Source organism: Zootoca vivipara, chromosome 7 (assembly GCF_965207765.1).
Source record: "Zootoca vivipara chromosome 7, rZooViv2.hap1.1, whole genome shotgun sequence".
NCBI lineage: Eukaryota > Metazoa > Chordata > Lepidosauria > Squamata > Lacertidae > Zootoca > Zootoca vivipara.
In genome coordinates, this window is record NC_142590.1 from 51,350,630 (window position 1) to 51,372,786 (window position 22,157).

The window sequence follows — 22,157 nt, forward strand, 5'->3', positions numbered from 1 at the left end:
CATCATTCTCGCCACCCAATGTCTGTCTTTCAAGTTGCAAATGGGAAGCATTTCTGTGGCCAGATTTCGCCCTAATATCTTTGTTTGCTGGCGCCAACCATGAAAACAAAAGGATAGTATGTCACACTGGTGATCCATCAGCTGTTTCAGAAGAATTTGTACAAATCTGGGATGGGGTCATAGCTTAATGGTGGAGCCCCAGCTTTGCATGAAGAAGGTTTCCAATTAAAAGCAGATCTCAGATAACCTCTGCATGAGACCATGGCCATTCACTGTCCGAGTAGACAACACTAGCCTAGGTGTACCAATTGTTTGACTCAATCTGTGGCCAATATTTAGTATTACTGATTAACTTTGTATACCAGCCTTCCTCCAAAGATCAAAGGGTGGTTTACAACATCAAAATACAAAATCAGAACACAAAATACATAATAAAACAAGAGCAGAAACAAAACAATAACCCCCCCTCCCACAAACACATTTAAAAGGCCCTAGAATGTTCAACCCTCAGGTTATCCATTCACCCTATATCAGTGCTTTCCTATACTTTTACTCTGGAAGTATGCTACATGCAATTGAAAATAGCAGCAGACAATGGGGTGGGTGTGACAGAGGGTGGCTGCTGTGTAGTCACTGCGAAGTCCCACCCCCAGGTGCTCCTGCTGATGCATTTGCACAGTGCTGACCTCTCCACTGCTTAATGTCCCCACTCTCCCTCCCAATAAGCAGCAGAGACTTGGTTGCTGGGAGGTCAGGTGGTGCCACCCCAGAGTTCCCAGAGTTCCCTGGGAAGAGGGGTTGGCTGCCCAAACCACTCTGGGAACTCCAGCTCTGTGGGGGGAATGGGTGTCTCCCAACAACTCTCGGCACCCTTAAACTACAGCTCCCAGGATGCTTTGTGGGACGCCATGCCAAGTGGTATGATACTGTATTTGAAAAGTATCATGTAGGTGACACCGTCATTGACTCTGCCTGTTACTGGCTCTTGCGCCCCCTACCCTTGTCCCCTCCTCCTTCTTTCTGCCTTCAACACACACAAGCCATCACTGGCAAAAAGCATTTAAGCAGAGACTGGATGGCAATCTTCCTGAAATGTAATAGTTACATCCTGCATTGTAGCTCCTGTACAAAACAAGGGGTTGGAGTAGATCAGGCACCCCCCAAACTCGGCCCTCCAGCTGTTTTGGGACTACAATTCCCATCATCCCTGACCACTGGTCCTGTTAGCTAGGGATGATGGGAGTTGTAGTCCCAAAACAGCTGGAGGGCCGAGTTTGGCGGTGCCTGGAGTAGATGATCCACACAGTCCTTTCTGAATCTTAAATTCTGTTCTTCTCACCACTCGGGGGATTGAAGTTATTCAGCAATATGTTCTTATCATATCCAAGTTAGAAGCCAAGGAAAAGGAAAACAGTGTTTTGTCTTGAGCCTGTTGAGTCATGCTTCCTGTGAGGGGGTGCCATCTTCTTGTTTCATGTGTGTCAGACAAAACAACTCTAGTGGCACCCTTTTGAGTTTTCTGGTAAAGAGCCCAGAAGTATAAATGTGCTAAAGGTACAATAAGCCCGTGTATAGAAGGATCTCTGCCAGCTCAGAAAGAAAATATAGAATCATGGAGTTGGAAGAGACCACAAGGGCCATCCAGTCCAATCCCCTGCCAAGCAGGAAACACCATCAAAGCATTCCTGCCATATGGCCACCAAGCCTCCGCTTAAAAACCTCCAAAGAAGGAGACTCCACCAAATATATTTTGCCCCTTTGTGTGTCTGTGTAAAAAACCCCATGGAAATGGTTTCCTCCGAGCTGCTCAGGTGTCGCTGCGGACAGCCTGCATGGGAACAATAAATGGAACTGCAGTCATTTATACCTGCTGGAACCTATCCCATTACTTTGAAGGCAGCAGCATTGATTTTGTGGTGGCCAAAGGTCTTGTCCATTGACTGAAATGGAGCTACCTTGACTTACTAATTGAGAATATAGCTCAACCAGTGGAAATCCATGAAATGTTGCATCTGAGTTAACTTATTAAATAAACCCTTTCTCTGTATTATTTCATCAGGATGCTTCTAGATGGATGTTTATTGTGGAGCTGGTGCTTCTCACGCTTGCAGTGCCCATACTATGTGCAGGGAAGGACTGGAGCTCAGTAGCAGTGTATCTGCCTTGCATGCAGAAAGCCTCCGGTTCAATCTCCGGCATCCCCAGGTAAGGTTAGGAAAGACTCGTTGCCGGAAACCCTGGAGAGTCTCTGCCAGCCAGTGTAGACAATACAGTACTGAGCTAGATGGAGCAGTGGTCTGACTCTAAAAAGCAGCTACCTAATGCTGGCAACAAAATAACAGGTCATATTTCCCCCTTTATTTTTGTGTGGGAAATCCATTGAGTTAAAGGGGGGGGCAGTGCTGTGGCCAAGACCCATTTGAGGTATCTCAACAACCAGTTTACAATATTAAGTCCCCATTTGGCCTGGAAACCCTATTTCTTTCTTTCTTTCTTTCTTTCTTTCTCTCTCTCTCTCTCTCACTCCCTATATCTCTTTAATACACACAAAAACAGCATGTCAACACACAGTGCTTTTCTTCTAGAAAAAAGGTGCCAGTACTGCATACTCTTGAGTACCCCCAGAAAAAGCACTATAAACACACATCCAGTCTCACAAACGCATCTTACAAAGTTCTCTGGCACACATCTGACCCCTGCATAGCAAGCTCAAATCCCAGATGTCCTTTATTGTTAAAAATGTGTTCGTGCTTTTCCAGTCCTTACGCTGCCATTGTCCTCAATTGTTGGTTTTGCTTTAGTTTTATTCCAGGAATATTTTGATATTTTTTTTTAGATTTGACGTTATATTTTATTGTGAGATTCTCTATTCTGATAGAGAATTGTTGCTTTTGTTTTTGTTTCTTACTATGCTATGTATTTTTGTGTTTTTGTATTGTAAACCACCCTGTGATCCTTGGCTGAAGGGCAGTATAGAAAACAAACAAACAAATATTCTGTGAACCGCCCAGAAAGCAGAGCATAGAAATGTAGCAAGTACACATAATAAATGTCCTGAAGAAGCATTTCTGAGGGACCTCAGCTGCTGCTTCTCTGCTAGGCTCTAGCCACTAATTCGCTTTGGCTATTGGAGGGGTGGAAGAATAGCAATAAATAGGATCTCTGGTACACAGTAGGGGAAATGATGACACTGGGGCATGAATGTATTAGCAGAGCACTAAGGTGGTGCTGTGGGTTAAACCATAGAGCCTAGGGCTTGCCAAGCTCCCGTTCCTCGGTCCCAGCTCCTGCCAACCTAGCAGTTCGAAAGCACGTCAGAGTGCAAGTAGATAAATAGGTAAGGTACAGCGGGAAGGTAAACGGCGTTTCTGTGTGCTGCTCTGGTTCACCAGAAGCGGCTTTGTCATGCTGGCCACATAACTGGAAGCTGTACGCCGGCTCCCTCGGCCAAAAACGCGAGATGAGCGCCGCAACCCCAGAGTTGGTCACCACTGGACCTAATGGTCAGGGGTCCCTTTACCTTTTTTAAGACCACAGAGTAGCCTTCCCCAACCATGTGCTCTCCAGATGCTGTTGGACTCCAGCTCCAATCAGACACAGCCTGGATGGCCAATAATCAGGGGAGACAGGAGTTGTAGTCCTGTAACATTTGGCGTGCTCTGGTCCATGGGGTCACGAAGAGTTGAACACGACTAAACAACTAAACAACAACAACCTTTGGATGAGCACCAGGTTGCAGGCTGGTACTATCGAGCATCCAATAGTAAGTGGGGAAAGAGATATTTTATTGTTGGATAAGCATTTAATCAATTAATTCATGGGCTGTGGTGTCCTGGAAGTCAAATTCTATAATCAAACACTGGCAAGTTTGTTAAATTCCGCCCCAGTGCTGTTGTACTAAATGAACAAAATGTATGTTCTTACGTATGTTTTTACAAGCTGCCACAAGATGACATTTACATTTGTACACAACCACAGAAAGCACCCAATATGCAAAAAGAACTGGGAAGGTATACAGTAATATAAAGATAAAGAAAAAGGGTGGAGACGTATTCTGACTTGCAATGACTTGCTCAAGACAGAGAACTGTGGAGAGTTGTTGGAGACCAGCCTGTGGAATGACGAAACCTGAGAAGCTATAAGCTAACCTTGAATTATTAATGCGTTCCAAATGTCCTAAACAGATGGGTGTGGACAGTGGCAGAAGAGCACATATGAGTACATATGGTTCTTTTTTTTAAAAAAAATGACAGCACTTTTAAAATGCACTTGTGAATTGTGGCTTGCTAGCCGAGGGATGATAATGAGACCTGGGTGGTAGCAAACACTGTGATGGGGCAGTGCCATTCACCTGACCTCCAGTCAGTTGTAACATGGTGGCTAGGTCAGCATGGTGCAAACACAGTGGAAGAACCAATCCGGTGATCCTGCCAATGCATTTGCACTGCGGCAAACTCTCCATCGCAGCAATGCAACCATTCAGAGGTCAGGTGAGTGGCAGCACCCCAAGTTGACTGCCACTGTACCTGAAAGAAAACCCCTGCTGTCCATTGGTGGCTGCCTGTAGCTACTTTCTCTTTGGTTTCACAGCCCACTGCAAAACAATTACTGGGCACCACAACTCCAACTTTTTTCTGTGTTTTCTGTTAGCGGGTTGTTGTTTTTTTAAAGCCTCCTTCTTGTAGCGCCTTTATGAAAGCCTTTTGTTCCTCCTGGCAGCCTTTATCCTGTTCCAGCTTAGGTAGGATTAAAGACAGATGTCACATTTGTAGAGCAGATGGCATGTTTTGCTACTGCTCTCATTGAGACCAGTCCAAAGGTATCTTTTCTTTTCTATTCCAAAGAGAGCTCTGGGGAAACCTGTTCAGCAGCTTTATGAAGTGGTGCAATTTGAATGGGAAAACACTAGCTGAGTTGGTGCCAATGATGGTATCACCAACACCATCTTACCCCCAACCTCTGGATCAGTTTGGCAACTGGTTTTGAAATATTGGCAGGTGGGTGGGGCTAGATACAAAAGTGGGTGGTGTAGTAAATGGGTTCTTACCTACACCTTCTGTGGCACAATGGGTCAATGTGTCTGGCTATTAACCAGAAGGCTGGTGGTTCAAGCCCACCCAGGGACAACTGTGGGCAGGATTCCTGCGCTGCAGGGCGTTGGACTAATTTCTCAAGAACTTACTTCAACAAGTCAAAATCAGACAAAACTGGAGCAGGGTAACTTTTGAACAGCTTCACGCAAGCGACAGCTATTCACAGTAAGGACATGCTACCGCAGAGATCTCTACCGTTGGGCAGAGCAATGAGTACTAGGCCTCTGGCCGGAGCCATGTTGAGGAGAGTGCCTGGTGTTGCTAGGCAACCATCAACTATTTTCCCTCTGGAATTGGTAAAGCATCTGGCTGAGGCTTTAAAGCATACAATGGCCAGGGGAGTCGTGACGGAGGCACCCTCAGTAAGTTAGGCCTAGTTGGAAATGATAGCCTTGTATTCAGCATACTAAAATATTTAGAGCAGGAATGGCGCACCTCAAGGCTTCTGGCCCCTACGACTCTTCCCAGGCCACGTAATCTCCTGAGCCACATCCAGTGCTAAAAAAGCCTTGGCCAGCATCACCTCGCCAACATTTCTTGTGCCTTCACCAAATGTTTTTGCCTGTCTGGAATGCATCCATGAACCCTGATAGTGCTTCTTGTTTGCCTGGATACTGCACAGAGGTAAATTTCTTGTTCATTGCTCTGGCCACATTTTTCTCTGGCCATGTCCACTTTTGCCTCTGGAGCCACTGGCATATTGCTCCTGGATAGTTGTCCAGAAGGAATGTGGTCCTTGCCCTGGAAAAGGTTCCCCATCCCTACTTTCTAGCCATAGCAGAGAGCACCAGACACTTGCAGCAGAAGGACAAAGGGAGGACAGCAACAACAAAACCCTTCAGAGACTGAGAGCATATTACCGTATATGTATATGGTCCCAGGTTTAATCCATTCCCTGCCATCTCCAGTAATAAGGCCCTCTGCGCCAGAGAGCCAAAGCCAGACATAACAAGCAATGCTGGGCTGTGTTATAAGTATTTAAGGTCTCAAATATATAAATTGAATGTACAAAGCAAACGTGTACATAAATACATAAACCACATGTCTGAAACAGTACATGAAGACAGTCCTGAAACCATTTTGACTCTCCCAAACTGACCAAATGTTTCTCTGCAAGCAGGGAAGAACTGAAAAAACCTCTCCATTGTCTCTGTGCTCACAAATCCTGCCTTAAGGGCACATTTAAGGTGTGAATAGGCAGGGCAGTCTCGAGCAGGTCGCGCGCCCTGGCGCTGAGGGGCGGAAATCGCTCCGGCGCCTCTGCCCTCACAGGGCGCAGCATGGCTTCCGCGCGGCGCCCTGCCTACCGGCCCCGCGCCACCGGGACTCTACCTAGAGCCGGCCCTGTGAATAGGGCGAGCCTGTGACCTGGATTCAGGAATTAAGTAGTTATAATAACAAAAGAGTGGCCAAAACCCAGATAATACAAGCAGGTAACCTGCCAGACAGGAGATAAACAACACACTCAGGATTCTGTTTTAGACCACCGCCTGTGATGTATGTATGATGTATTGGGGAAGGTGGTCCTGGGCTACACCCCTTCTGTGATGGATGTATGATGTTTCTGGGGGTGGTCTCGAGTTTGAGGGTGGGCAATTCTAAAAGTCTATATAAGGGCAGGCACACCTTTGTTCTGGGTCCCTCCTCTCTCCTGCATGTGAGGGGAGCACCCTGTTGTAACAACTTTAATAAAGATCAGGCTTACTAGCTGCCTTGCTTCTCAATATTCTCTGGTTTGCCTCTGTTATTTTCTCCTACCAATAAAGAACCTAAAAGAGGACTCTATATGTGCTCTTGGATATCCCATAAGGAAAAAGGAGCAGGGGTGTGTTTGTGTGTGTGTATCAGCTGATAGACAAATAATTTGACCCGTTACAAGGTGGCTTTGTGTTTAAAACAGTACCTAGTCCTGTATAACAGCCCCAGTCCTCTTGCCATGAATCCCTGGCAGTTTTTCTCCCCTTCCCTTCTGCCTTTTTCCTCTGCCCTCTTCTGTGCTGTTTGCCCTTCATTTCGCCTTCTCCTCCCCTCCTGCTGCAGATCCCGTGAGAACATATGGCCTGGTGTCAAACACTGCTGAGTCACCGCTGCGTATGACCAACATGTGAGTCATGAGAGGGAAGTCCCTTCCTCAACTGGGTACTTTTGCAAACCGGAGCTGAGTAAAAGGGAAAGTTGTCAAGGAATGTTGGCAACCGATAGGTTGCCTTGGAGCAAGGACAAGGTTCCTGCTATATCTCCCCGAGTTATTTCCCTTTACCACAGTGAACTCGTGCCACTGACGTCGTCCAAATCCTCGAAAAGAACAGCAGGCCTTGAACAGCTGCTGGAGAATTGTCACAGAGAATGCTTAAGATTAGTGTGTGGAAAATGAACAGCAGCAGCAGCAGCAGCCGTTCCCAAATTCTTTGGATGCTATGCTTTTGGTGTGCCCCAGGATTACCACTGCTACTAAAACTCAAGACTGCTTTGGGAGAAAAGTCCTAAAGGGAGAGAGGAAGATGGGGGCTCAGTCTGACCTCACAGAATCACAGAGAAGAGGAACAGAGCCCAAAGGTCAAGCAGCAATCCTCTACCAATGCAGGAAATCTGTTGCTGTAGCACTCCTGATAGGTGTCCTCTAGAATGCACAGCCCTGCATTCTAGGAACCTCTCCCTTACTATGTGTCAAGGGCTTTGTGTGAGGTCCGCACCACACCCACACCCACCCACACACACACAGTGTTCCTCTGCTCCCTTGTGTGAACAGCAGTAGAGCTTTATCATGATTGTATACCTCAGGCTGCAATCCTATATACACTTACTTGGGAGTAAGCTCCACTGAAAAATGAAAACCAAGAGACTTTCTTCTAAGAAAAAAAGTTATTATTACTGTTATTGTTATATCACCTTTCACATATATGTCTCAAGGTGAATATATAAAAAACTTAAAACAACACAGAAAATAAGGAATGCTGTTTGTTCCACAGAACAGAAGCAGCCACACTAAAAGCCCTGCTGCAAGTTATTGCGGAGCCGGATTCTCGCCACTTTGGAATTTTTAGGAGAAACTACCCTACAGAAGTATGTAAGGGAGTCTCCAAAGTATCCTGCCTCTGAGCTATATAGGGCCTTACAGGCTAGTGTCAACGCCTTGAATTTCAAGATGTTTAGGTTTGTGCCTCTCACTCCAGATCATTGGCAAAGGGGCTCTTAACATATGGGCAGCAGCAACGGGCTCTGTGAAGGTCTCTGCTAGAGTGCTGGCTGGTCCTCTTGAGATTGGTGGGGCAGAAGACAGGGAGACCTACAGTAACCGGATCCAGAGCCAATGACAGACAGAGCCAAGTAATTCTAGTTTTGTCCCCATCCTCCTCCCTGCTGAGTCCTACAAATACAAAATTAAAGAGAAGGAAACTGTCAGGCAGTGCTACCCTTTGGGCTGGTTGTAAGTATGAAGACAGGCAAGTGGGGGCTAGCTGAGGGCAGACTGTGGTTGGTGGGGCAGTGTCCCAATTGCAGTAATGAACCAGCCACTACTATGTCCCTTGCTGCTAACTCACACATGCACGCAAAAACATTTAATTTTCACAAAAATTGCTTGGTTTGTATGAGCTATTATTTGTTGTTACTAGGCTGGTAAACTTTCTCAATTTTCTTCCGTGTAAAAAACATATATTCATTGCTTTGGTAAATACAATAATGACTCGGGAATTAATTACAGTTAACCATCTTTCTACTTTATTCTTATTCTTGTTTCATTGTATTGGATGGACAAAACCATCTATTTTGCATTGATCTGCTGTCCTTTTTCTTGTTAAGCTTTTATTTAAAATGCCCATAGTTAAAACAAGAATAAATAAAGTATGGTGGCATATTAGCTGCTGGTTAAGGATCTACACGGTTTCTTTTTGTGGCAAATCACACATTTCATAGATCAAGTCTGTCATTATTACCATTGGCCAGCACCTCCCCCCGCCCCCTTATTTGGCTCTAAAGCAAGTGGTTAATTTAGAAATGCTAGTTTCGAAAAGTCCTTCCAAGTGTCATTTCCAGATCATGCCATTGGTGGTGTATTTAAGGCAAGCTCATTCTGCAGCCTTAATGGTGCAAGCAAATGGTGTTGCCAGCATGCCTAATTGCCTATGATCATATTTACACCATTATGACATCTTAATACCCTTAGTGCTTTTTAAAACTCCTGCACTATTGAGAATGAGGGGCTACCTACAAGTTTCATGCAAACACACAAAAGTCTCATCCCCATTTTTAAAAACAGCTTCAGAATAGAGGAAATTGGAGAGAAGCAGTATTTTGGAAGTGGTGCTTAAACTTTTCCCTTGCAGCAGCTTTTTCATTCCAAATTATCCCCAAGCTGCTTCCTCTCCTACAGAATATTTCCAATTGTATTCTCATATGCATCCCAGTTTTCCCAGCAGTGGGAACTCCAGGGTGCAACGCGTCTCCAGGCTCCATTTCCTTTTGAATCAGGTCCCTGGAGATGTATGGCATTTTGTAATATTTGCATTTAGCTACAAACACAGAAGTTAAACATAAATGGAAATGCACAGTTAATTCCAATGGTTGTCGAAATCTCACTGCTTCTTCAAATCCCCCAAAGTCTGTTTTCATCCAAAGTCTAAAACTCAGCCCGCCCCCTCTCTGACTCTGCAGTTACAAAACTGCCAGTCTATTATTCTCTTTGTCACAAGACTCCTGGGTAACACCGCCCCCCCAGCTGGGAAGAAGGAAGGAAAACATACCCCTCTTTTGCCATACTGGCTATCAACTTTCAGCAGCGTCTCCAGTTTTTACCCTAGTGGGCTTACTGATGGTGAGCAGCAGGGCCACCTCCACAATAGCAGCAGGTAATTTCCCACCAGTTTCCCTATGGAGACACCCACTGCTACATAAAACCAAGCAGGGGGAAATGGATGAACAGGGTGGGGGGGTGGGGTAGCTAGAAGAAAGCATCAACAACTGCTTGAGGATGCCAGCCTTGCCTATCCTCACAGCACCTATCCACAGGGCACCTCCTGAGAAGCCTATCACTTGTGCCTGCCTCCTGATTTGCTTGCAAAAAAAGTTATAGGATGTCCACTCTTTGCTTGAGCATCTGTTCTGATTTGTTTGTGGGGAGGTTACACAACAACGAGCATTCATTCTGTGTTGTTTGATGGGAGGTTGGATGTTTTCCAATTATCCCACACTTTTTTGTGCATTTCCCTGTTGCTTCCCTCACCACAAAGAGTCATTTTTCAAAAGTGGATTTGTTGCCCCCAGAAAGCTTTGGTCCACTTTAATTGCACAAACCTCAATTTCTAATAAGCAGCTGCATACTCAGCTCTCACAAAATAGTGACAGTCTGGACTCAGCCACATTCATCCTTGCCTCCCTGTCTCTACATATTCCGCACAAGGTGATGAGATGACAACAAAATCCACACACAACACTGAAATTACAATTTCTCAGCAACACTGCTTTGCAGCATCCCTCACTTACAAGTTATGAGACCTGGGTTTGGGGGGGGGGGGTTATCAGGCAGAATGGTGTCCTGAGAACTAAGTTCTGTTAACAAAACAACTTTGGGAGGAAGAGCTCCAACAATAGTTGTGATCAATGACCTGCCTCCCATCCATTTGCTACTGTTGTTCTGTGGCAGCGATACCCGTTGCAATAAACACTTTGATTGAAGAGCTTGCCAGATGGACTCCCTGCAACCTGAGCCCTATTTAATGACTTCATATCTCTCATTGAGAATCCTTACCGTAGTTAATCAGTAACACCTTTTTCCTCTCTGTGGGCCTCTTTCCAGTCTTTTTTGGGTGGCCCCTCTGAATCATCCTAATGAAATTTATCAGTCCACTAATACCGTAAGTCACAAACACACACTGATTTCTTGTCATGCTCTCTCACATGTGCTCCTGAAAATGTTTCCTCTCCCTGTGTATGACGCTTGTGACTGGGAGACCAAGCAAGCAAGATGTGCTTGGCAAGACTGCTTTCTAGTTGAGGCCGCTGCTTCTAACAACAAAGTGAAGATGGGCCACCAAGGCATCAAGCTTTCAGCAGAGCATGGTTGCCCGGCAAGGGAAGCTGCAGGGAAGCAGGACTGCGGCTAGGCAGACCAGGTACCAAAACCAAATACAGTAAAGCCCTTTTAACCAAGAGGTCCGAACAGTGCTTTCAGAATAGTATGACCTAGGAGATTGTGCTGAAATCACATTATTTTGGTTACAGTGTTTCATGCTTTGCATATTTTGACAAGGAATGCATTAAAAGTGCCAGGAGTCAGGGTATAACCAAGGTTTATCAACAGAGGAATGCAGAGGAGAATTAGATGGGATACAAGTAGGATAGCTAGATGAAAAAAAGAGAATGGGGATCATTGCTTGCAGGACAAGCGACAACTGCTGAAATTCCCTTTTTAAAAAAACATTTTAAAATTAAATATTAATTAAAATTCCCTTTTCTACACAACTATTCAAAAGTTCAGGAGCGCTGTCCCCTTTTTCACTAGGTCAGGGCTCTGCGGAGACTCAGGCAGGAGTTCCAGATTGGCTCCACCAGTGTGTCCACTGTGCAGCCCTGACCTCGCTACCACCTAACCCAGGCATAGGCAACCTTGGCTCTCCAGATGTTTTGGAACTACAACTCCCATGATCCCGGACCACTGGCTCTGCTAGCTAGGGATCATGGGGGTTGTAGTTCCAAAACATAAGATAAGATAAGAGATAAGATAAGATATCTTTATTGTCATTGTCCCCTTGCGGGAACAACGAAATTACTCGGTTGCTACATCCACTCAGATAAAGCATTCCACATAATCCAAAAAATCCATCTGGAGAGCCAAGGTTGCCTATGGCTGACCTAGCCTCTCCCCACTCCTCCTCCTGGTAAGTGATAGGGACACTTTTGCTAGGAAACTATTGCTACATCCCCACCAACACCAAGGGAGCCATTCCTACCTAACAGTGTGGCAAGGCAATGAGGTGCTGGGTGGACTGGACAATAAGGTCTCATACCAAGCCAAGTTTTGCTTTTACAACAATTGTTTTCCAAGACTAATTGCCGGGGAGCAAGGAATGAGTGACTCTGCATGTCCGTTGTTTGTATGCATTTGTGTGCATGTACATGTGTGGTATGGGCTTTATGTATGCATGGGAGTATTTGGGGGGGGGCTATGTGGGGGTTTGGCCATCAAGCTAGTGGCCATTGGGGCCCTTTAATATTTATTGGGAAGGGCTGGCATTTGACAGATGCCCATGACTCTTCAAGACAAAGATCAGGCAACCGTACGAGCCTTTTTAGTTCTATGAATTTCAGAGTGGAACATTCCTTCTTCAGGAGCTTCAAAAGCTCACAAGTTCTTTAAATTTAGAGACACCTTGTTCTTAAAACCTGAACTTAAGAACCACTTTTGAAAAAGTGGGAAGGCAAAATTTTATTTTCTCCATGTCTATAGAAGAATCTCTACATAGAGCTAAATGAGTCTTGTACTAGAGAACGTCAGAGACTGATCTCCTCTTTGTCTTGATTCTTTGTGGTGCTTTTTAAAAATACCGTTTTACCCATGACTCTTCCCCAGAATTCCACAGGCCTAACACAGTTGGCAACCCCTACTCTAAGCTAAATAGAAAACAACCATTTTACCAACCCAGAACAAAATATAAAACACCAGAAACAGCCCACATTAGGCACTTTTGTCGAATATTATTAAACAGATATTGAGCTACAAACATTTTGGCCAGGTAGTGGTCAGAGTGCTGGATTAGGACCTGGGAAACTAGACTTCAAATCCCCATTCCACCATGAAGCTCATTGGGTGACTTTGGTTGACAGCCCCTCAGCCTAACCAAAATGGGGAGGGAGAAAACCATGTGTGCTGCCTTGAGTTCTTTGGAGGAATGCTGGGATATAAACGCAACAAACAATAAATAAAACAAACTTCAATTTCCCCCATATTAAATGGTTGATCTAATAATCCAGAGTGCCTGACCAGAGTTCTTGAAACAGGCTAGAACACCTCCCATCTTCAAAATCTTGCCTTGCTAATATTAGAATATCTGTGATCAGTTGCATCCACATACATGTCAAGACATGGAAGAAAAGGATGGCAACACCTGTTCAATCTGAGCTAAGCGGTGCGCTTCCCAGCAACACCTTTAGAAACATTGGTCTCCTCTTTCCCAGGGGAAATTCCTATCAGGGAGTGCACAGGTGTTCAGAAGCAGAGCATGGCTCCAGAGTAAACAAGCATCTGTGCCAGCAGCAGACCTCAGCAGGATCAGCACCTGGGACCAGGGATTTACCTAGCATGTTTGTGCATGAGGGACTGGGGAGAGAAGAGACAAACAGGAAGATCTTTTAAAGGTGTGGCTCAAGGTTTTTCTAAGAGACATTTCCTCTGCAAATTCTCCCAGCAAGGAAAAGAAAGCCCAGCTCCCTTGCCTCATTTTTGTCCCCCACTGAGGTTAGATCATTGCCTGCTAGTGTCATAGGAACTCAGTGGCCTTGTTGATACTCAGTCGAATATGAGAGAAAGATCACTAGCCTTGATGAACTTGTGGTAGTATATCCTAAGGCAGGAGTTGCCAGGCTTTTTAGGTCAAGGGGCACATACCCTATTTTCTATAAGACACTCCCATTTTGGGGGATTCAGATTTAAGAAAATGGGGGGAGATGTATCTGTGTATAAGACAACCCCCTAATTTTTTACATTATTTTTTAGGGGGGAAACCTAGTCTTATACATGGAAAAATACGATATGGTCAGTTCTCTTCCCCCTTCCCCTGTGCTTGTCCTCTCTCTCTTTCACTCTCATACACACAGACAGAGGGACAGACAGACAGACAGACAGACAGACGGACAGACAGAGAAAACACAAACACACATACAGTAGTTCGCTTTCTCAAGGAATCTGAATGAATCTGACCTTTAAAACCACATAGAGCTCAAAGAGGGAGTTGGAAACTACTATTTGTGGGACAGGGAGTATCACCCTCCCCACCTCATGATTAAGGGAGCAATGGGGCGGCAGGGCTCAGAGGTTTTGTGGATCTGAAGGGAAGCCATCAAGAGCACCATTGTGCACACGGGTGCCATGTTAGTGACCCATGCTCTAGGGATATGAAGACAGCTTTGAAACATGTAATGCAGATCTGTAAACTAGTGAATTCAGTGAGGCAATTCCCCACCCAACACAGTGTTGGACTTAGTCTGACCCCTGTGTTTTCCTCCCTCATGGCTTGGATTTATGGACTGCTTAAAATCAGGCTGCATTTTAAATTTTAATACTGTATTTTAATCTGTATTTTAATCAATTGCTTTTTATGTTTTATTGTAATTTTATTGGTGTGAGCCACCCTGAGCCCGGTTTTGACTGGGGAGGGCGGGGTATAAATAAATATTTATTGTTGTTGTTGTTGTTTAGTCATTTAGTTGTGTCCGACTCTTTGTGACCCCATGGACCATAGCACGCCAGGCACTCCTGTCTTGCACTGCCTCCCACAGTTTGGTCAAACTCATGTTCGTAGCTTCGAGAACACTGTCCAACCATCTTGTCCTCTGTCGTCCCCTTCTCCTTGTGCCCTCAATCTTTCCCAACATCAGGGTCTTTTCCAAGGATTCTTCTCTTCTCATGAGGTGACGAAAGTATTGGAGCTGAAGTATTATTATTATTATTATTATTATTATTATTATTATTATTATAGTGTGGCTCTTGCAGAGAACCAGGTTTCCTAAAGAGTTGGTATTTAATTTGGATATTTGACTGCTTTCCATGCTCTTCTCATTGTCTGCCTTGTTTAATGGTAACTGACATGGATTGGCCATATGTCCAGTCACATACTTGGAATCCGAACATCAACCCAGATTCAGTCGTGCCCAAGTGGAAGTGCTTGTGTGAATGCTTTGTTATGGGCAAGAAGTAACGCTCAAGAAGTGTATGAGCTGCTCCTTATGTGTAACCATTTGTGGGGCATGCCCTAAATTCTAACCATAGGCCTTCATGATGTGAAAGACAGTGAATCTCCACATAACTCACCAAATTCTTGCACCAGAAAAATTCAAGATAATTAAGGTTGCTCCCTCTTTTCCTGATACTAGCTCCGTACCTTGAACAGCTTCATACAGGAAAACCTTCATATGCTGAATAGCTGTCCATCCTCCAGTTGTTAAAGGCACAGCAGACCTGCCAGGAACAAAGGAGGCAACCCTCAATTCCCATAGCAGTGGACCAGAAACAGTAACATTCAAAATAGTCAAGGGGCATAAACGAACTCTGTTTTGTAATATGCCAAATTCATAGCACAGCGAATTTCCGAAACAAGGAGTGAAGCAACCACTTTGGTCAAGGCTTCCCATCTCTCATGGACCCTTTAAAGGTAAAGGTAAAGGGACCCCTGACCATTAGGTCCAGTCGTGACTGACTCTGGGGTTGCAAAGCTCATCTCGCTTTACTGGCCGAGGGAGCTGGCGTACAGCTTCCAGGTCATGTGGCCAGCATGACTAAGCAACTTCTGGCAAACCAGAGCAACACATGGAAACGCCGTTTACCTTCCCGCTTGGAGCGGTACCTATTTATCTACTTGCACTTTGACGTGCTTTCGAACTGCTAGGTTGGCAGGAGCTGGGACCAAGCAACGGGAGCGCACCCCGTCACGGGGATCCGAACCGCCAACCTTCTGATCGGCAAGCCCTAGGGCTCAGTGGTTTAACCCATTTGCTTATTTTGCAAAAGAGATGCAGGGCTTCACCTCTTGTTTTCTCTTTGACTTCCTAGCGACACCATAGTGAAATGCTGTTTGTTTATATCTCCAAGGCCAATATCCTTCTCTGGTGCCAACAGAAGCACTTGGCAAGAATCTGCATGCCTTCTGGTCTATGCCTTCTCCTTGCTAATTTCTCATCCCTCATTCCCACTTGATGTCTTCCATCTTCATCTCCTGAGCCCTCTGGGCATAGCATCTGTTAGTCTGAATCATGGTTCATTTTACCTAACACAGGGGGGCTTGCCCCATATAACAAGGTGCTACAGTGTTATTAGTAATGAACAGCAGCAACATTCATTATCTGCCATGCTGTTAACATCTGCACAGTATGTGTGCATGCATGCATTTTTTCCTGCATACCTACAGGGAAAAAGTAGGGAGAGACCCCCTCCTAGTCTGCCCAACCCTACCCCAAATTTGACTCCCAAGCTTCTCTATGCAAAAGTGTGCATTTTACTAAGAAAATGTTAAAGCATACACATATACTTCCCCTTTTCTCCGGAACTTTTATCTGTGTACGTTTGGTGCTCATGTGCTTCTTTTGCCGATCGTCCAGAGTTCAGGAGCTCTGTCCATAACCAAGATAAAATGTGTGGATTTGGTCCATATTTTAAGCAAAGGCGGAATTGTGCATCGGAGCAAATATCAACAAGACCCACCTTTGGTTTCAGAAATATGTCTATTGGTCCATCTAGTTTGGGATTGTCTATATAGACTGGAAGCTGCTCTAAAAGGTTTCATACAGGAGAATTTTCTGCTGCTGAATTGGGATCCTCTGACCCTGACAAGTGAGTAAAGATAATAATCAAGCAGAGAAAATCACCACTCCCTCATTGATTCACTTCTGTCTTCCCAACTACTGCTCTGATTCCCTCTTTTCCATTTAAGCCAGTGAGGAAAGGGTGTGTAGGCTTAGTGTTCCATGGATGAGACAGGTGAGCTGGCAGCAAGCTGGCTGGCTACAGAACCAGACTTTTGCAGAATGAGGAGCTGGCAGTAGGAGGTGTGCAGGACCCCAGCCTTCTGCCTCCAAATCCCATTGCTGAGCTTGTCATCTCACTCAGCCTCATAATTGCACCCCAGAACTGAATTTATTTTATATTCTGCAACATTTGAAAGTATTCTTCCGATGGGTGTGCCACAGAATACAATCAGCGCAAGTCTCAAGAAAAGTTTTTATAAGGTATTATTTTGATAGTATTTAACAGAGAGGCATCTCAACCAGATATATAATATGGCAAGCCATCTATGCTGAGGATACAAGATGCCCAATGTCTTCACATATTTTCCTGAATCGTCCTAAAATAAGGAAATTTTGGACAAATAGACCTAAAGTATTTGAAGTAATCAGAGGACATATTTTACCAGTGAATCCATTGATCCTTTTGTTTGCTATATTAAAGATGCAGTACCAGCAGATGATAGACAGATGGCCCTTTACTTAATGAGGGCAGCACATATAACTACTGCTTATTATAGGAATAAAACTTGGCATACATCCATGGAGGAGTGGTTGACCAAAGTTTGGGATACATCCTGTATGGATAAACTAATTTAATCAGAGTACAAAAGAGTAAACAAAATCATGACTATTTGTTGAAAAATGTACTTTTCCAAATCACTGGTGTAACAAAGGATAAGAAAATTTCATACACTGTGTTGGGAATACTTTGAACTCTTCAACTATGAATTTAGTAAAGTGGGATATTAGGGGGGAGGTTTAGCTGGCTGACTTAACTGTATTTTAAATCACTGTTGGTACACACTTTCAAAAATTAAACAATAACAAAATTAAACAAGCCAACAAAAAAAACCTATGGCTTCACATCATGGTTTGTTACCAGAAGGTAAACCATGATTAGTCTGCTGGACTAGGTTGAGACATTCAAACCAAACTGCACTTACACTTTGGCTAAACCAACCAAAGTATTGTGCACAAACCAGGCAAATCAGAGAAAACACTTAGAGAAAAGGAATGAATATGGATAACTATGAGACTGAGTTATAGATGTATACATACAATGACATAGCAACTGCCTACTGACACCAGGAAGTCCCCGTCACTATATTCTTTTGGCATCTGCTTAAAACATTTTTGTTTAGGTAAGCCCATTCAGACATGTAGAAATTAAATGTGTTTTTAGCTACTGTTGATTTTAGTCATCTTTTGGATGCTTTTAAGTACTCAATGGAATTCCATGGAATACTTGTTTTTAACTGTTTTTAATCAAGAATCTTAGTTCCTTTTGTACATTTTTCTAAACCACTTAGACATAGCTGCCAAGTCCCGGTTAGAAAAATACAGGATCAGCGCTGGCACCGGAAGTCGCTTCTATGCGTGCCCATACATGGGTAGAGCGGCACCGGAAGAAATCCGGGGGAATTACAGGATATTTCACCATTCGGGATGACAGCGGGAAACGGCTTTAAAAACAGGGGTTTCCTGGCAGAAACGGGAGGCTTGGCAGCTATGCACTTAGAGAGGTTTTTTACAATCAAGTAGCACAGTACGTAAATTTTGTAGAATAAATAATAAATCATACCAATCCACACCAAAATCTTGAGTACAGAAGTATTTAATTGAATGGCAAGATAAGACTGACATCACAAGAAACAAACTGTGATCATTCTCACACTCTAAACAAATACAAAGAAAAAAAAGAAAATGTTATTAATTGTATCATTAGGGATATTCCTAGTCTAATATTAGTACTTAGTCACAAATAACAATAAAGATCTGCATGGCCTCAATTAAGCAACTTGGGGAAGAAAATTTGAAAAGGAATTGGATAGGTAGACTAATCTTAAACTGTCATATTTTGGAAGAGTATTGACCATTAAAATGATTTATTTATTTTGTACAAATGATTATTATTATTGCTGTAAGAAAGACTTGTCAAAGAATGGAAAGGGATGTTTTACACATTCCTTTGAAGGAGGGAAAACAAACACATCAGTTTTAATGTGAAAAGAGAGTAGACCTTGTTGTTCCATATAGACTTTTATACTACAGTGCAAAATCTCTACTGTAAGGTACAACTTTTAAGGCTATAAATTTATAATCAGATTTTCAGCCCGTGTCCATTGTTAATCCAAGTTGCCCCGTGTAAATAATTCCTCCATCAGATTCATAGCTCTAAAAATCCAATCCCTTCTTAGCAGATTCCTTAGGCAAGTATAGCAACATAGTATAATATAGTAACACAGGTGAAAAAACACAGATTTGTTTACAATCATTCTGCACAGCACGGGTTATTGTTCTGGGGAGAAATAACTGGTCACATGGAATTGACTTCTCTTAACCTCCAGCTGCTAAAATCACATTAAGAGACTTTAAAAATGCATAAAATACTTTCACAATATTATTTTTCCATGGAAACAATTTCTACTAAAACCACCAGAATGAACAAATATAAAATGAAACAATGCAGAAAAGAAGGTGTGCTCATAAAATCACCTAAAGAAATTCTCACCTATTTACATAGGTTGCAGTCTTAAGTACATTTATCTGGCAGCAAACCATATTAAAACATATGAGGCTGACAAAGTATGCAGACATAGGCTTGTGATGTAAATATGATCACCCAGTCCTAATCATGCTTATTCAGAAGCAATCCCATTGATTTCAGTAAGACTGACTACTGCATGTGTGCCCTTACTAGGAAATAAGTTACAGGTAGGTAGCTGTGTTGGTCTGCCATAGTCAAAACAAAATAAAAAAATCCTTCCAGTAGCACCTTAGAGATCAACTAAGTTTGTTATAGGTATGAGCTTTTGTGTGCATGCACACTTCTTCAGATACGCCTGATGAAGTTAAACAACAGATCAACAGAGCCAGACTGATACCCAGAGAGAACTTGCTGCAAGACAGACCCAAAAAAGAAAATAACAGAACACCACTAGTAATCACATACAGCTCCCAAGTTAAAACAGTTCAACGCATCATCAGAGATCTACAACGTTTCCTAGACAATGACAGTTCTCTTTCTCAAGCTCTGGGAGGAAGACCTTTCATTGCCTACAGACAGCCACCCAATCTTAAACAACTCCTCACCCACAATAAAACAACAACCAGACTTAACACGGACACTGGTACCAGAGCCTGCAATAAACTCAGATGCCAACTTTGCTGCCACATACACCCAGACAACACCATTACTGGCCCCAACAACATCAAACATACCATCTCAGGACTATTTAATTGCTCATCTTCTAACATTGTGTATGCCATCAAATGCCAACGGTGCCCTTCAGCTCTCTATATTGGACAAGCAGGCCAAACCCTACGCCAAAGGATAAATGGACATAAATCTAACATCAGGAATCACAAGACAGAAAAACCAGTAGGAGAACACTTCAGTCTCCCAGGACATTCAATACAAGATCTCAAAGTAGCTGCCATGTTACAAAAGAATTTCAGGAATGGACTGGAAAGAGAAGTTGCTGAATTGCAACTTATTACCAAACTTAAAACTATGGAGAGACCTGGCCTGAATAGAGACATTGGATTCTTATCTCATTATACATGATAAAGCTATTTTTAGCCATCTCACCCCTTGCTTTTTCCTGTAAGACCAATTGCAGTTGTTAATGGTCAACGGGTTTACCACACCTATTAGCCAATCACCCATTCCCACCACCCTTCTGAGTAATACCCCTCCCCACCCTCTCACTATATATAAGGGTCTGGTGACTTTTGTTTCAAGGTATCTGAAGAAGTGTGAATGCACACGAAAGCTCATACCAATTACAAACTTAGTTGGTCTCTAAGGTGCTAGTGGAAGGAATTTTTTATTTTGTTAGGAAATAAGTCTCATTCCATTAAGTGGGACTTGCTTTCAAGAACATACCGGTAGGTAAAGGGCTCGATTCTATGTATGCTCACTTATTTATAAAGCTTGGAAGACAGACAATCTATTCACACTAACTTTTATGTGCCACTCCCATTGAATTCAATGGAACTTATGTGCACACAAACAATTTTGGCTCTAGGTGTTATGATTGTGCCCAGATATAATTTAGGAGTAATTCTTTCTTCTTTGGCGATCACTCGTATCTGAGTAAGATTGTCTTCCATAAACATGGTTTTAACAATGGGTCCGTAAATGACCGTGGAGGCCAATTCTGGATCTGCACATCCTTCCACAGTGGGGGCATTGGTTTCCTGGCGGGAGTTGATCACAGTGTGGATTTGCCAAGCGTGCCTTCCTCTTAGCACATTTCTCCCTTGCGTCCTGAGATCGAGTGTCTTCAAAGCCCATGGCACCTTTGATAAAGGCTGTTCTCCAACTGGAGCGCTTGCAGGCCAGGGTTTCCCAATTGTCAGTGTTTATACTACACTTTTAAAAGATTTGCCTTGACAGTCTTTAAACCTCTTTTGTTGACCACCAGCATTACGCTTTCCATTTTTAAGTTCGAAATAGAGTAGTTGCTTTGGAAGACGATCATCAGGCATCCGCACAACATGACCAGTCCAACGAAGTTGAAGAATCATTGCTTCAACACTGGAGTAATTATCAACCAGCCAGTAAAAGTCTATTTAAATTTACGTATAAAGGACTTGGTCCAGCCAAAACTAAGCACTTTTAAGTCCCATGTTTGTTAGGCCCATATAGGATAACGTTGTCTACTGGTTCCCACTTCCAAATTCCTTGTTCATAACAAAGCCATATCAGAACCTGAATAAGGAACTCAAGTTCATATGCCCCTTCACCCCAATGTAACCTTAATAATTAAATGTACAACACACTTTCAACCTTCAACAGCCGTAGGCCAAAACTGCAAATTTACAGTTCCCTGAGAAGAAGGACTGATTGTTAAACCACTCTGAGAACTGCAGCTCTGGGAGGGGAACAAGAGTCTCCTAATGCTGCTCAGCACCCTTAAGAAACTACATTTCCCAGGATTCTTTGAGGAAAGCCATGCTGACTGTTTAAAGTGGTATGATACTGCTTTAAATGCCTGGTGCAGATGAGGCCTAAGCTTTGGAGAAAACCAAATCATACCCATCGAACGTCATCAAATCACCCTCCACTGGGAATTAGTAGCCTACCTCAGCCTCACTAGGATTCCTCTTTCTCAATTCGCATGAGAGTGGCTGTTGTTGCTTCTTTAAATAAATAAATAGAAGCCCTAACGCTGGGAGCTTTCTCCTGCTTTAAAAAGTTTTGGAAGCGAATGCCTGCGCATTTCTTGCTCAGCTCATCGGGTGAGGCTGTCGTGATTCTGCCATTGTTTTCCCCCTTTTGTTCTTGACAGTTTGCGGCTCCTGCAGCCACCTTTCTTTCCAGCACTTGCTTCTAACTGGAGCAGT

At 43.6% G+C, this 22,157-nt stretch overlaps 1 long non-coding RNA gene across 2 annotated transcripts in view; it reads right to left on the reverse strand.

Moving 5' to 3' along the window:
* Window positions 1-22,154, reverse strand: part of LOC118088681 (uncharacterized) — a 49,325-nt gene extending 27,171 nt beyond the window's left edge. The window contains exons 1-2 of one of the 2 annotated variants that reach the window (XR_004693043.3): window positions 21,897-22,154; window positions 15,188-15,264 (exon numbers count right to left, since the gene is read on the reverse strand). This is a non-coding gene — a long non-coding RNA (uncharacterized LOC118088681). The remainder of the gene's footprint in view (window positions 1-15,187; window positions 15,265-21,896) is intronic. The other variant, XR_015951081.1, reaches the window with a different exon arrangement.
* Between the last annotated feature and the right edge of the window lie 3 nt (window positions 22,155-22,157).